General features: G+C 38.9%; 1 long non-coding RNA gene across 1 annotated transcript in view; it reads left to right on the forward strand.

Moving 5' to 3' along the window:
• The window catches only part of LOC120885784 (uncharacterized), a 110,541-nt gene that overhangs the window by 47,540 nt on the left and 50,006 nt on the right, over window positions 1–12,995 (forward strand). Inside the window, exon 2 of the long non-coding RNA XR_013430056.1 lies at window positions 7,400–7,544. This is a non-coding gene — a long non-coding RNA (uncharacterized LOC120885784). The remainder of the gene's footprint in view (window positions 1–7,399; window positions 7,545–12,995) is intronic.

The raw sequence follows: 12,995 nt of genomic DNA on the forward strand, positions 1-12,995 counted from the left end.
AATTTTGAATGGTGAAGAAAAGTTTGCAACAGAAGGCAATTAGGGAACTATGTGACGAAATGTGAGGGGACAGATTTGAGCAATGTGTATTCAGAGGGCATTAGGTAGATAAAAATGACTTGAACAGAATTTATGTGCAAGATGGTGTGCCAAAAGACTGTTTGACCAGGTTTGACTAGATGGCAAAGGGTTTTTGATAGACTTAAGTCCACTTAAGGATTCTTGGAGTAAAATAACATTAAATGCTTCAAAATTCTGTGTCTAAGAGCTGACAGGAATCTTGGAGACCAACTTGTAGCCCACATTCTTGTATAACAAAATATTGTACCAACGTGGACAGGTAAGTTTTGTTCTAGAACATTCTAACTCCCTAGCCCAGTAGATCGCAGTGTTCTTTTAATTAAGACCTGGTCTCTTTTTTGCAATCCAACTTAAATGGACCAGATTTTCACAAATCAACACTTAATTTTGTTCATCAGAGACACATCTATGGGGATTCTTTGATTAGCTCATAAATTCAATCCTGGCATTCCCTAGAGGTCCACACATGGGCCAGGCTGACGAATTTACCCACATTTTATAATTGCAATATCTAAAAATGAAATGAAATAGTAGTATGCCACTCCTTCACATGACAATCCTTCTTCCCTAGCTGCTGTGATGTCTCTGTAACAATATTATGAAGTTATACTTGACATGATGATCTAATGATGATTAGGGTGATTCTCAGTATAGTGATTTTAGTCTCATCTCCTTAACAACATTATTTCCTTTTTTTGAAGTTCATTAAGAATGGGTATTGGGGGCTGGGGGTCGTAGCTCAGCGGTAGAGCAAATGCCTCACATGTGTGAAGCACTGGGTTCGATCCTCAGTACCACATAAAAATAAAATGAAGATATTGTGTCCATCTACAACTTAAAAAAAAAAAAAAGAATGGGTAGTGGGCAGACAAGGGGGTTAATTAATTGTCTGCCTAATACAGCTGAGTGCGTTACCTTACCCAGAAGTGGTAAATCTTTAAGTGCTGGTGAGCAGCAAGCACAATGGGAAAAACCAATAGTCTACTTCCGAGGGATTTCACATACCCACAGTAAGGCCGTCAGGGAAACCTGGGACAAAGTGGGATAAAGGTACTTGTTAAGACAGAGCATGGATCACACTGTTCAGTAGCTTCCTTTTACTCTGATGGCTGTACTCTTCAGCCATTTTCTTTTGCCTTGCAAGTGGGCTGGACTCATTCTCCAAGGCATTCATTCAGCGTCACCAGGCAGCTCTTTGTGATTCCCAGAACTTGCAGTCTGTTTTTCAGCAGGAACATCAATACATGTATCTGGAATACTCACCTGTTCCTTTGTTCTTGCTCTGTACATTTTCCACCCATTCTTTAAGGTCTTTCCTCTGCAGGACACTTTCTGTATCCACACGAACCCTTAGTCTCATTGTTTTCTCCTCTCAGTCACCCACAATGGCTCAGGTCCGCAAGGCACCATCTGCTTGTTCTCATTTCTGGTTGCTCAACAGAATCACCCATGCAAAGATCTTATTTTTTTTATTTTCATTTTTAAATATTGAATCACCAGTTTTCAATTTGGCTTACTATCAGAATTAGCTAGAAATTATGATAGGGAAGGACTGATCTACACTTGTATAAAGTCCTGCAGGTGATTCAGTGGCATCGTTAAGGTTCAGGAATTTTGATTTAATATGTTTTGCATTGCCTATTTTTATTTCATGTGAGTAAATCTTTTCTTTGTAACTAGATTATGAGGCACTGCAGTTTTGGTGGAATATTTTATCTCCCAGCATTTGCATTGTCAATAGTATAGTATATTGCTTTGGCTAATTCACATTGCAGAGATGCTGGGAGAAGGCATGGTACTGACCCCAGATCTGTCTCTCCTTGGTACCTTTTGAACAAGTCTTATCAGGACAGACATGCAAAGGCACCCCTCCTTCCAGCCCTCACAGGACACACATACACACACACACACACACACACACACACACACACACACTTTAAGAGGACAATATTTTGCCAGAAATGACAGTGTGCAGGCATTTATAGATATTCTTGCTTCAGCATCTAGAATTTTTATTCATGACAATAACTCTGATGAAAACAAAAATCTGAGATGATCCCATATTCTAATCTGCATCTAACCCCAGATGTGGTGAGAGTTCCTTAAAGAAAAGGTGGAGTTTCAAGATCTTGCCAGAACCTTTGAATAGACCAAAAGGAAACAAAGAGCACTGATGCAGGCCATTCTTTCTGAAGTGCATTTGGTCCCATGTATCTGAAAAATAATCGAAATCAAATGGGTGAAATTTTTATCCCGACTCTAGGTGGTCCTTTTCCACTGGTGTGAGTTTTTTGTTTTTTATCATAGTGGGAGAGCACTGCTGCAGACCTGTGTGGATGGCTGGAAAGCCACACACCCCCCCACACACTGGGGGTGGTGATATAGTGACAGCCACCCTGGGGTTGAAGGTAGGTGACCATCCTCACAGTGTCTTGCACACCCAGCCTGGTCAGACCTGACAGAGACATGCTATTTCCGAGTCAGATAAAGCAGGTCTCCTTTCCCTATGACAGGACACTCAGTCCCTCAGAACCCTGAACAACGTGTATAAAACACTGCCTTAAGAGGACTCTTTTCCCCTGACCTTCCTCTAGGCCCCCCAGAGTGTCTGCCACCCCCTCCTATTTCCTTTTGGCCTTTATGAGAATTCATTCAGCCAGACTCCCAGGAAGGCAGAGGGAGAAGCAGCCGCCTCCACCTGAAGGGCATCACTCTGGCTTCGCTTTGAGGTCAGGGCGTCTGCTCTTTTGGCTAAGCTACTTTTAGGCCTTCTTCCTTCTCCCCCCTGGGCGAGGAGGGGAGTCCTATTTTCACATATGCGCTCAGACATGCAGAAGCAAACGCCAAAATGAATTAACTGGAATAGCTCTATTAATTTATGCTTCGACAGTAATGACCTTAAGACACAGAAGAATTATATATTAATTTGTTTCTAGTGTATAGCACTGCTAAGTTAACACATTTAGGAGAATACACTTCCCTGTCTCCAGCTGTGAGGGTAAATGAGGCCGACGGAGGCTGGAGAAGGAGTTCGGGCAGCGCCCCACTAGATGGCAGGGTGGCCTCAGGGATGGACCCAGCGGCCGGCGGTTGCAAAAACACCTTGTTTGCAGTCATTATTTGACATACTCAAAAATCGACCATTTTTTTTTTCTCATGTTGTTCATTTGGAAATTATATTTAAACTTATTTATTTACATGGGCACATTACAGAACATGGATATTTACAAACAAATGCGTCGACACTGTCCGAGATAAGGGAGTTGAAGAAAACAATGCACAATGCGCGCCCTGCGCCTGCCGGGCTGACTTGAGTGAAATTTCCAGGCTCTGCAGACGCCCCGCTGCGCTCCACACCAGCTCCTACACCACCATCCAGCCTTATTGATGTTGGGGAGGGGAGAGATGTCTTTTGAAAGTCAAAGGGCATAATCCCCTTCCAGGAGGGAAACTGTTTTTAACACATGGTTTGGTCAGTTAGGGGCACTCAGGAAAAAAAAAATGCGGAACAATAAGCATCTTACATTCATACCCTCCTCTAGAAAGAAGATTAAAAGTAAAACCAGATTAGAGATTTGAATTTTATTCAAATCCTTTCTCTCCTTTCCCTGGTCCTCTAATCTCTCCTACTCTTTTTGCCTTCCTGTCTCTCTCCTCTCTTTGTTCCTATTTCTATCAAATCTACCTTCTCTTTCTTTTCCCTTTTCTCCTCCGTCTGAATTTCCACATCTCCCTTTTCTTGGTCCCTTCATTCTCTCAGAATTTGATGCTGCTGAGCTGCTTCTGATCCCCCATCCCTTTATGCAGCCTTTTCCCGTTAATGAATTGTTAAAATTTCATAGGGAGCCGTGACTGCTTTTCTCTGCTCCTGGACACTGCAGCTTGCAAGCTGCTTTAGGTTTTCATCAGGAAAGTCACAGCTATGAGCCCCTGGCAGGCAACTCCTTGTCTGCAAATACTTATCCAGGGTTTATGCATTCTGGATGCAGGAGGGTCTTTCAATTGTTTGTTTGTTTGTTTGTTTGTTTGTTTTTCTCATTCAAGTTTAGGCAGGATTAGAATTTCAGTTAATAAAGGTCCTGAAAAAAAAGGATGATTCTATCCATGACAGAGGAAACTCAAATTCCAGCAGTCTTTTAAGATGTCTCGATTTTGCAGTTTCCTGCAATGGAAAAATTTCATCCATGAAAGGAGAGGACCAGAGGACTGCATTTTCAGAGTGAGATTCTTGAAAGTACCTTCTGCCTCAGTTGCTTGGAAGGGAATCTTGAACCCCAAATGGTGCCATTTAATGAATTTTCTTTCCTGGTAAAATTAAGGTGACCCTCTTGATTGTTTCTTAGTCCACTTGCCTATATAGTCTTCTGTGGTCGTGTGTGTCTTATTTATTTTTCATTGTAGGCTACTTGTCTTGCAAATAACATGTGGGTAATGAAAAATAGAATAGAAAATGATCAGCAAATTGCAGTCTAGATTAAAAAGTGATTTTCCCCATTAAATTACATATAGGATAGGTAAGCAATTATATGCAGTTCTATAGAGCATGTGCAAATATTTTTATGACCCACTTTATTATTTTATATAGGTGTGTACCCTTCTAGAAAATTGTGTTGTCCTTTCTTCTCGAACCAAGCCTAAGTTTTACATGTTATTAATGTGAACCACAGAAATGCACAGACATGATCAACTTGATATTATTCCCTACCTTAAGCCTTGAAGTAATTGTTTCTCTTGATAATTCATACATTTTAGCCCCTTAAGATTGTGAGGTTATTTAATACATTTTCAGAAAAAGTTCTGTGGAATTAATGTTTCTTTATTGAATATATTATGTTGCTAATAATAGGAAAGCTTCGAATAGTAGGCAAAATATCTTTCAGTTGTATAGAAATGTTACTTAAACAGGAATTCCACCCCTTAAAGATATTGGGTGACTCAGTCTTCAATATTCTTCATTCCCCTTTAGTTCCCTCTCTTTTATTTCCTTCTTTCCTCCTTTTCTCTTTACATCTTCCCTATATATCACTGTGTTCATTAATGAGAAATTTATGTCAGCAGTTTATCAAATTAAAACGAAAAAAGAAAACCACTGAATTTCCTTCTTTGTCTTGGCATTTTCTTCAAACTAAAGATGCTGACCATCTTAAAACTAGTAAATAGGTACTGACATTTTATAAATTTGTACCCTTACCATAAATCTCAACCAAGTCCTCTAGATTATTCCAGGAAAATCTTTCTTCTCAGCCAATATTGGCCACATTTAGAAAACTAAGGAAAAAAATAAATTGTTCTCCTCCTGGTCTACTGTGGCATGCTTCCCGTTGTTCAGTGAATAATTGAGCAGTTTATTTTAATCAGGAGCCTTTTCAGAGGGGGGTGCTGGAGAGGGTTAATTGCTAGGGTAAAACAGCGATGGGAGTCTGGCTTACTGGGGTGCTTATTGAGTAACAGGTGAACATAAATAGTGTAGAGAGGCAGGAAATTAAAATGTAGGAGGGAAATGTAGATGTTAAGCTTCACAACCCTTGTAAATGTATTTAAGTCAGAGGTGCCACAAAACTAAAACTTGGGAGCAAGCTGTTTTCCCTTCTGAAATTCCAGGCTGTGGTGCTGCCACAGGTGTTGGCTTGGGAGAAAGGGAGGTGGGTTTACTGTAGAGCAAGGAGTCTTAACTGGATCAGTCTGTTGGGGTTGGATACTCAGTATCACTGTGCAGGTCAAGAATTTGTCTGTGAAGCTGGCTTGTTGCAAAGCAAGGCCATCTGCAGAGTCAAAGCCATGCAGAGGTCCTCAGTCACCCATTCTTTGCAATTGTGCTAGAAAGATCTCAGATGAGTTGCGCAGGATAGCTGGTATGAGTTTTTTTTAGAAGGAATAGAAAAGGGGAGAAATGCTCAAGGAAGAAAGGGAGAATGTAGGTCCTCTCAGAGAGGAGAGGGATAGCACATCCCTTCTGCTCTTCTGTTTTATTGGGGATTCCAGGTCAAGGAATCAAGGTCCACTTCTTGACTTTTGACTTTTGACTGACAGCAGGATTGTATCAGGCTTTTAAGTTCCCACTGTACATGATCTTACTTCCTGGAGGGGAGATTTTTATTATTATAAATGGCATACTAAATATCCTAGGTAATTCTCAGTCACCTTGGCCCATGCTGACTGATTCTGATTAGAATTTGTTTTTACATATTTTATGGTTGGAAGACTTTACTGGAATCTGGTCTATGTAAAGGTCACAAAAGTACCTCCCTTAAGGGTGATTTGTGTTCTTATTGGCAGGGAGGACCTGCACTTCTTCTGCGGATGAGTTTTTTTGCCAAGGAATGTAGCATAGCCTACTGACTTAAGCCAAGTAGGGCTGCGGGTAAGTTGCTTTTTTTAGGCCCAGTCCACAGAACCATACCTCCAACCTCATGTTCTTATGACTCACGAGTGTCTGTCATCTATCAGGCTGCCCAGTAATGGTGATGGTATCACTAGGAGTGTCGGGAGTATCCCTTTATCCTGTTTCTACTTGGTGTTTGCATATACTTTGATGAGTTTGATGCTGTTCACCTCTAAAATAGAATTAGATTTAAATGAAGCATTTCTAGAAAAAACAGTGAGTGGTTCCTGTTTTTAAGTATATTGCATTGATAGCATAGCCCCTCTTTTCTCAAGAAAGAGAGAATGGAACAGTGATCCTCAACCTTGACTGAAAGTGAGAATCACTCTGGAGAGGTTTAAAACTCCCTCTGCCCAGGCTCCACTTCAGACCAATTAAGTCAGAATCTCTGGGGGTGGGACTCAAACGTCAGTAGACTTTAGAACAGCAAAGATGAATCTTGATATGTGTCAAGGCTGAGAACCAGAGACTAAAGAGAGAAAAGCAGAGTTTGGAAAAGAGCAACTTTTCTGTAACTGTATGTGATGTAGTGTGATTATTTTGTGCTTTAATGTCCTACTTTGGGAGTTCTATAAGGGATAAAGGGAAGATTGTCTGCAGGAGCTGCAAACTCATTAAAAAGTTATGTAATTCTCGTACTACTGGCCCTGAGGAAAGAGTCATATTTTGCATTAGAATTAAGAACTGCGTAAGGAGAATCTGTAGAAGTGATAGAGGGAACTATATTTCTCTTGGTTCAGAGTGAGAATAGTGAAGGTATCTAAAGATGTTCCAAATTCAAACCAGTAAACATCTTAAATTTTGAATCTGATTAATGGATAAGTGGACCTGATATCTTTGGGGGATTATTCTTCTGCTTACCAGACAGGTGAAAGAGTTTATATTGATGCTATGAGTGTATTTGCTCTATTATCTCAAAACTTTCCTATCTTTCAGGTAGATGCCTTCCCAGTCTCTGAGATTCCCTCTGAGCCATCTTCCTCCCGTTTTTGTCTAAGTGAATAAAACTGGTAGTTGGGGATATGTCAGAAGGTCCTGGACATTGGAGTAACAAGGGAAAAGAGAACCACAGAAAATAACAGTAGGTGTTTCTTCATGATCCCTCTTTCATCAATAATTTTAACCTCATTTTTTTTTTTTTTTTTTTTTTTTTTTATTGTTGGTCGTTCAAAACATTACACAGTTCTTAATACATCATCTTTCACAGTTTGATTCAAGTGGGTTATGAACTCCCAACTTTACCCCGTATACAGATTGTTGTTTCACATCAGTTACCCTTCCATTGATTGACATATTGCCTTTCTAGTGTCTGATGTATTCTGCTGTCTGTCCTATTCTCTACTATCCCCCCTCCCCTCCCCTCCCCTCCCCTCCCCTCCCCTTTTCTCATCCCTGTTTAATGTAAATCTTCTTCTCAAGCTCTTCATCCTTGCCCTGTCCTTGTTTACTCCCCTTATATCAAAGGGGTCATTTGGTATTTGTTTTTTAACGATTGACTAGCTTCACTTAGCATAATCTGCTCTAATGCCATCCATTTCCCTCCAAATTCTATGATTTTGTCGTTCCTTAATGCAGAGTAATACTCCATTATGTATAAATGCCACATTTTTTTTTATCCATTCATCTATTGAAGGGCATCTAGGCTGATTCCATAATCTTGCTATAGTGAATTGTGCTGCTATGAACATCGTTGTAGCAGTGTCTCTGTAACATGCTCTTATTAGGTCTTTAGGGAATAGACCGAGAAGGGGAATAGCTGGGTCAAATGGTGGTTCCATTCCCAGCTTTCCAAGAAATCTCCATACTGCTTTCCAAATTGGCTGCACCAATTTGCAGTCCCACCAGCAATGAACAAGAGTGCCCTTTTCCCCGCATCCTCTCCAGCATTTATTGTTGTTTGACTTCCTAATGGCTGCCAATCTTACTGGAGTGAGGTGGTATCTTAGGGTAGTTTTGATTTGCATTTCTCTAACTGCTAGCGATGGTGAGCATTTTTTCATGTACTTATTGATTGATTGTATGTCCTCCTCTGAGAACTGTCTGTTCAGGTCCTTGGCCCATTTATTGATTGGGTTATTTGTTATCTTATTGTCTAATTTTTTGAGTTCTTTGTATATTCTGGTTATTAGGGCTCTATCTGAAGTGTGTGGATTAAAGATTTGTTCCCAGGATGTAGGCTCCCTGTTTATCTCTCTTATTGTTTCTTTTGCTGAGAAAAAACTTTTTAGTTTGAGTAAGTCCCATTTGTTGATTCTAGTTATTAACTCTTGCGCTATGGGTGTCCTATTGAGGAATTTGGGGCCTGATCCCACAGTATGTAGATCATAACCAACTTTTTCTTCTATCAGATGCCATGTCTCTGATTTAATATCAAGCTCCTTAATCCATTTTGAGTTAACTTTTGTGCATGGCGAGAGATAGGGGTTCAGATTCATTTTGATGCAAATGGATTTCCAGTTTTCCCAGCACCATTTGTTGAAGATGCATCCTTCCTCCATTGCATGCTTAGACAGACAAAAGAAATTAAAGGCATAAAAATAGGAAAAGAAGAACTTAAATTATCACTATTTGCAGATGATATGATCCTATACCTAGCAGACCCAAAAGGGTCTACAAAGAAGCTATTAGAGCTAATAAATGAATTCAGCAAAGTGGCAGGATATAAGATCAACACGCATAAATCAAAGGCATTCCTATATATCAGTGACAAATCCTCTGAAACGGAAATGAGGACAACTACTCCATTCACAATATCCCCCCAAAAAATAAAATACTTGGGAATCAACCTAACAAAAGAGGTGAAAGATTTATATAATGAAAATTATAGAACCCTAAAGAAAGATATAGAAGAAGACCTTAGAAGATGGAAAAATATACCCTGCTCATGGATAGGTAGAACTAACATCATCAAAATGGCGATATTACCAAAAGTTCTCTATAAGTTCAATGCAATGCCAATCAAAATCCCAATGGAACTTCTTGTAGAAATAGATAAAAGAATCATGAAATTCATATGGAATAATAAAAGACCCAGAATAGCAAAAACAATGCTAAGCAGGAAGAGTGAATCAGGCGGTATAGCGATACCAGACTTCAAACTATACTACAGAGCAATAGTAACAAAAACAGCATGGTACTGGTACCAAAACAGGCGGGTGGACCAATGGTACAGAATAGAGGACACAGAAACCAATCCACAAAACTATAACCTCATTTTTTATAATCCCCATTTGTGTTTCCTAACACTATTCATTCATTCATTCGTTCATTCGTTCATTCATTCATTCATTCCCTAAACAATCCATTTATCCATTCATCCATCCATAAGATATTTATTCAAGCAATAACTATGCACAAAGTATTGAAGGTATTGTTTAAACCTTTGGATGCAGAAATAAATTTGGTGGACCTCAAGTCCAGAGGGCTACAGTAGACAATAATTATTAACTGTCACACTTTTTGGTGAAAATTTTCTTCTCTTTGTCCCTCAATTGTCCTCTTTAATAATTTTCACTCTACTCCCTCTCCTAGGCAACCATCAAAATGTTTTTTTTAAAGATCCTTACATTTTTATGTATACTTACAGAATACATATTGTTGCTTTGATGTATATGGAATTTTACTTTTCAAAAATATTATGCTTTGGGGCTGGGAATGTGGCTCAAGCAGTAGCGCGCTCGCCTGGCATGCATGCGGCCCGGGTTCAATCCTCAGCACCACATACAAACAAAGATGTTGTGTACGCCAAAAACTAAAAAAATAAATATTAAAAAAAATTCTCTCTCTCTCTCTCTCTGTCTCTCACTCTCTCTTTAAAAAAGTATTATGTTATAGGATTGCTAATGTTTCTTAGTTTTTAAACTTGGTATTATTGTATTAAGATCCATTCATTTAGCTTTTATGTAGTTATGTTGTCATTGCTTCTAGTAGCTGTGTAATGTTCCATAACGCTCATTGAATAATTTTACTTTCACTTTCCTTTAGTTATAGATACTTATTCCCACCTCCCTGATATCATAAATATCCTTTCTTATGTCCTAGACATTATATTAACCATAGATTATACCTTTAGGTAATTGAAGCAAGTATTCAAGATCACTATAAGAAATAGCTGTCCCACTTTCTTTTGGAACCAATTGTGCAAAGAGGAACTCCTTTCTCTATGCCAGCTGTTGGTATTACCCAACATTCTATTTTTTGTTGTGAATTATCTCATCATTTTAATTTGTCTTCCATTGATTATATTTGAGTTAGAATAGCCTTCCATATGTTTGATAGCCAGCTGTGTATCCAATTTTGTGAATTACCTGTTTATAACTTTTAGTCATTTTTATTTTTGTTTCCTGTCTTATAATTGTGGGCTTGCTAGAATATTACAAATATGACAGAGCTATGGTGTCCAATATAATAGCAACTACTCACTGTAATTATGTGAATTTAATTAACTAAAAGTTAAATAAAATTAAAATTCAGTGTCTCAGCCAAACTGAACACATTTCAACTGCTCAATAGCCACATGTGTCTATTATATGGCTCCTTACTATAATAAAATGCATGAGGCAGGATAACTTTATACAGAGAAAAGGTTTATTTTTTTTCACAGATCTGGAGACTCAACAGCAAGAAAAAGGCATTAACTTGACTCTTGTGAGGCCCTTGTGGTGATGCTGTCACAGTGGTGGGAAAAGGCTCAGGCTTTTATAGCATCACTCCCTGTCAGAACTCACTTCAGAAGACCAGCATTTCTTTCTAAGAGCAGCACCCCAATAACCTAAGGATCTCTAGTAGGTCTTATTTCTTAAAGGTTCCATCATCTCCATTTTGTCATACTGAGGACAATGCCCTCAATCTATGAATCTTTGGAGAATGCTCAAATCATCTTCAAATCATAACTGCTACCATACTTGGCAGGGCAGATAATGTTTCCATTGTTATAGAAAGTTGTTTTGAACAATGTTGTTGTAGAGATATTAATTAGTCCCTTGTAGATTTTAGAAGTGATTAATTCTGGGATGGTTGTACAGTACTGGTAAAGTACTTGGCTAGGATATGCATGTACCTGGGTTTGGTTCCTCCAAAGTGCAAGATGATGATGATGATGATGATGATGATAACAACAATAATAATTTCTCCAAATTTATCACCAGTTGGTTCTATTATGTGACAAATTAAACATGGCTGACCACTCCTATATATAAATATAGTCTATGTCCCTTCATTTTCAATCTGGGACTCTTTTTACCAACAGAATAGATGTGCAGTTTCTTGGTGAAAGACTTACTAAACTGGCAGCTTCTACTTTCTGTGTCATAAAACACTCTTCTGGGAGTTCTGAGCCTTTATGTTAGATATCTGATTGCTCTGAACCACGGAAAGGCCTCATGAAGCTGCTCTGATCATCAGCCCCAGCTAAACACAGCCCACCAACAATCTCTACCCAGACAAGAGACATTTTAAAGATTTCTTGGCTTGGCCTTTGCTTAATGCTACTAAATAAGTACAGTCTATGCAACATGGAATAGAAAAATAATCCAGTTAAGCTGTATGTGGTGGAACATGCCAGTAATCCCAGAGACTTGGGAGACTGAGGCAACAGGATTGCAAGTTTGAGGTCAGCCTCAGCAGTTTAAAGAGTCCCTAAGAAACTTAGTGATAGCCTATCTCAAAATAAAAACATAAAAATGATTGGAAATATGATTCCATGGTAGAGCTCCCCTGGGTTCAATCTCCAGTTAAAAAAAATAAGAAATAAAGAAAAATAATCTAGTTAAGGCTTTCTTTAATTCTTGACCCACAAAAATCATGATTTTTTGGGGGGCGGTGCTAGGGATTAAACCCAGACATGCTTAACCACCGAGTCACACCCCAAGCCCTTTTTAAAAAGTTTTTAGTTTGAGACAAGATGAAGTTGCTAAGGGCCTTGCTAAGGGCCTTGCTAAGTTGCTCAGGCTAGAGATATTTTTTGAAAAATGTTTTTTTAAATCACTAAATTTTAGGGTATTTTGAAATATGTTGATAATAATCAGAACATGATATTTTTCTTAAACAGAAATTCTAAACTTATATATGTGATTCAGTTTAAGATGTACACTACTGCATGGAAGCTATGAAGGATAGAGTCTTTGCCATAATTAACCCAGAGTTTGGATTATGTCTCCGTCTCTGAGAGGTGTGAGACCTTGTCAGTTTGAACAGACTGATTTTCACTATCTTTATGTATAAAATTTGGAGACTAATGCATCACAACACTAGGATTGTGATGAGAAAGAAATGAGATAGCAGATGTTAAGAAAGCTCTTCGCACAGTGCCTAAGTCATGAAGGCAACGTTCTAATTGAGGGATGTGCAAGGTACAGACATGGCACGAAGGATGGTTGATTGACTGCTTGGCCAAGTGAGGTGGGGAGAAGCTGTCAGAAAGTCCATCAGCAAGTTTCCTTAGAATGAAGGGTTAGTTGAATGGTAGAGGTGAGACAAGAATTTTCAAACTCCTTTAAGGAAGAAAATAACATCTCAGGTTAAACAGTTTTGT

Source organism: Ictidomys tridecemlineatus, chromosome 13 (genome assembly GCF_052094955.1).
Source record: "Ictidomys tridecemlineatus isolate mIctTri1 chromosome 13, mIctTri1.hap1, whole genome shotgun sequence".
NCBI classification, from domain to species: domain Eukaryota; kingdom Metazoa; phylum Chordata; class Mammalia; order Rodentia; family Sciuridae; genus Ictidomys; species Ictidomys tridecemlineatus.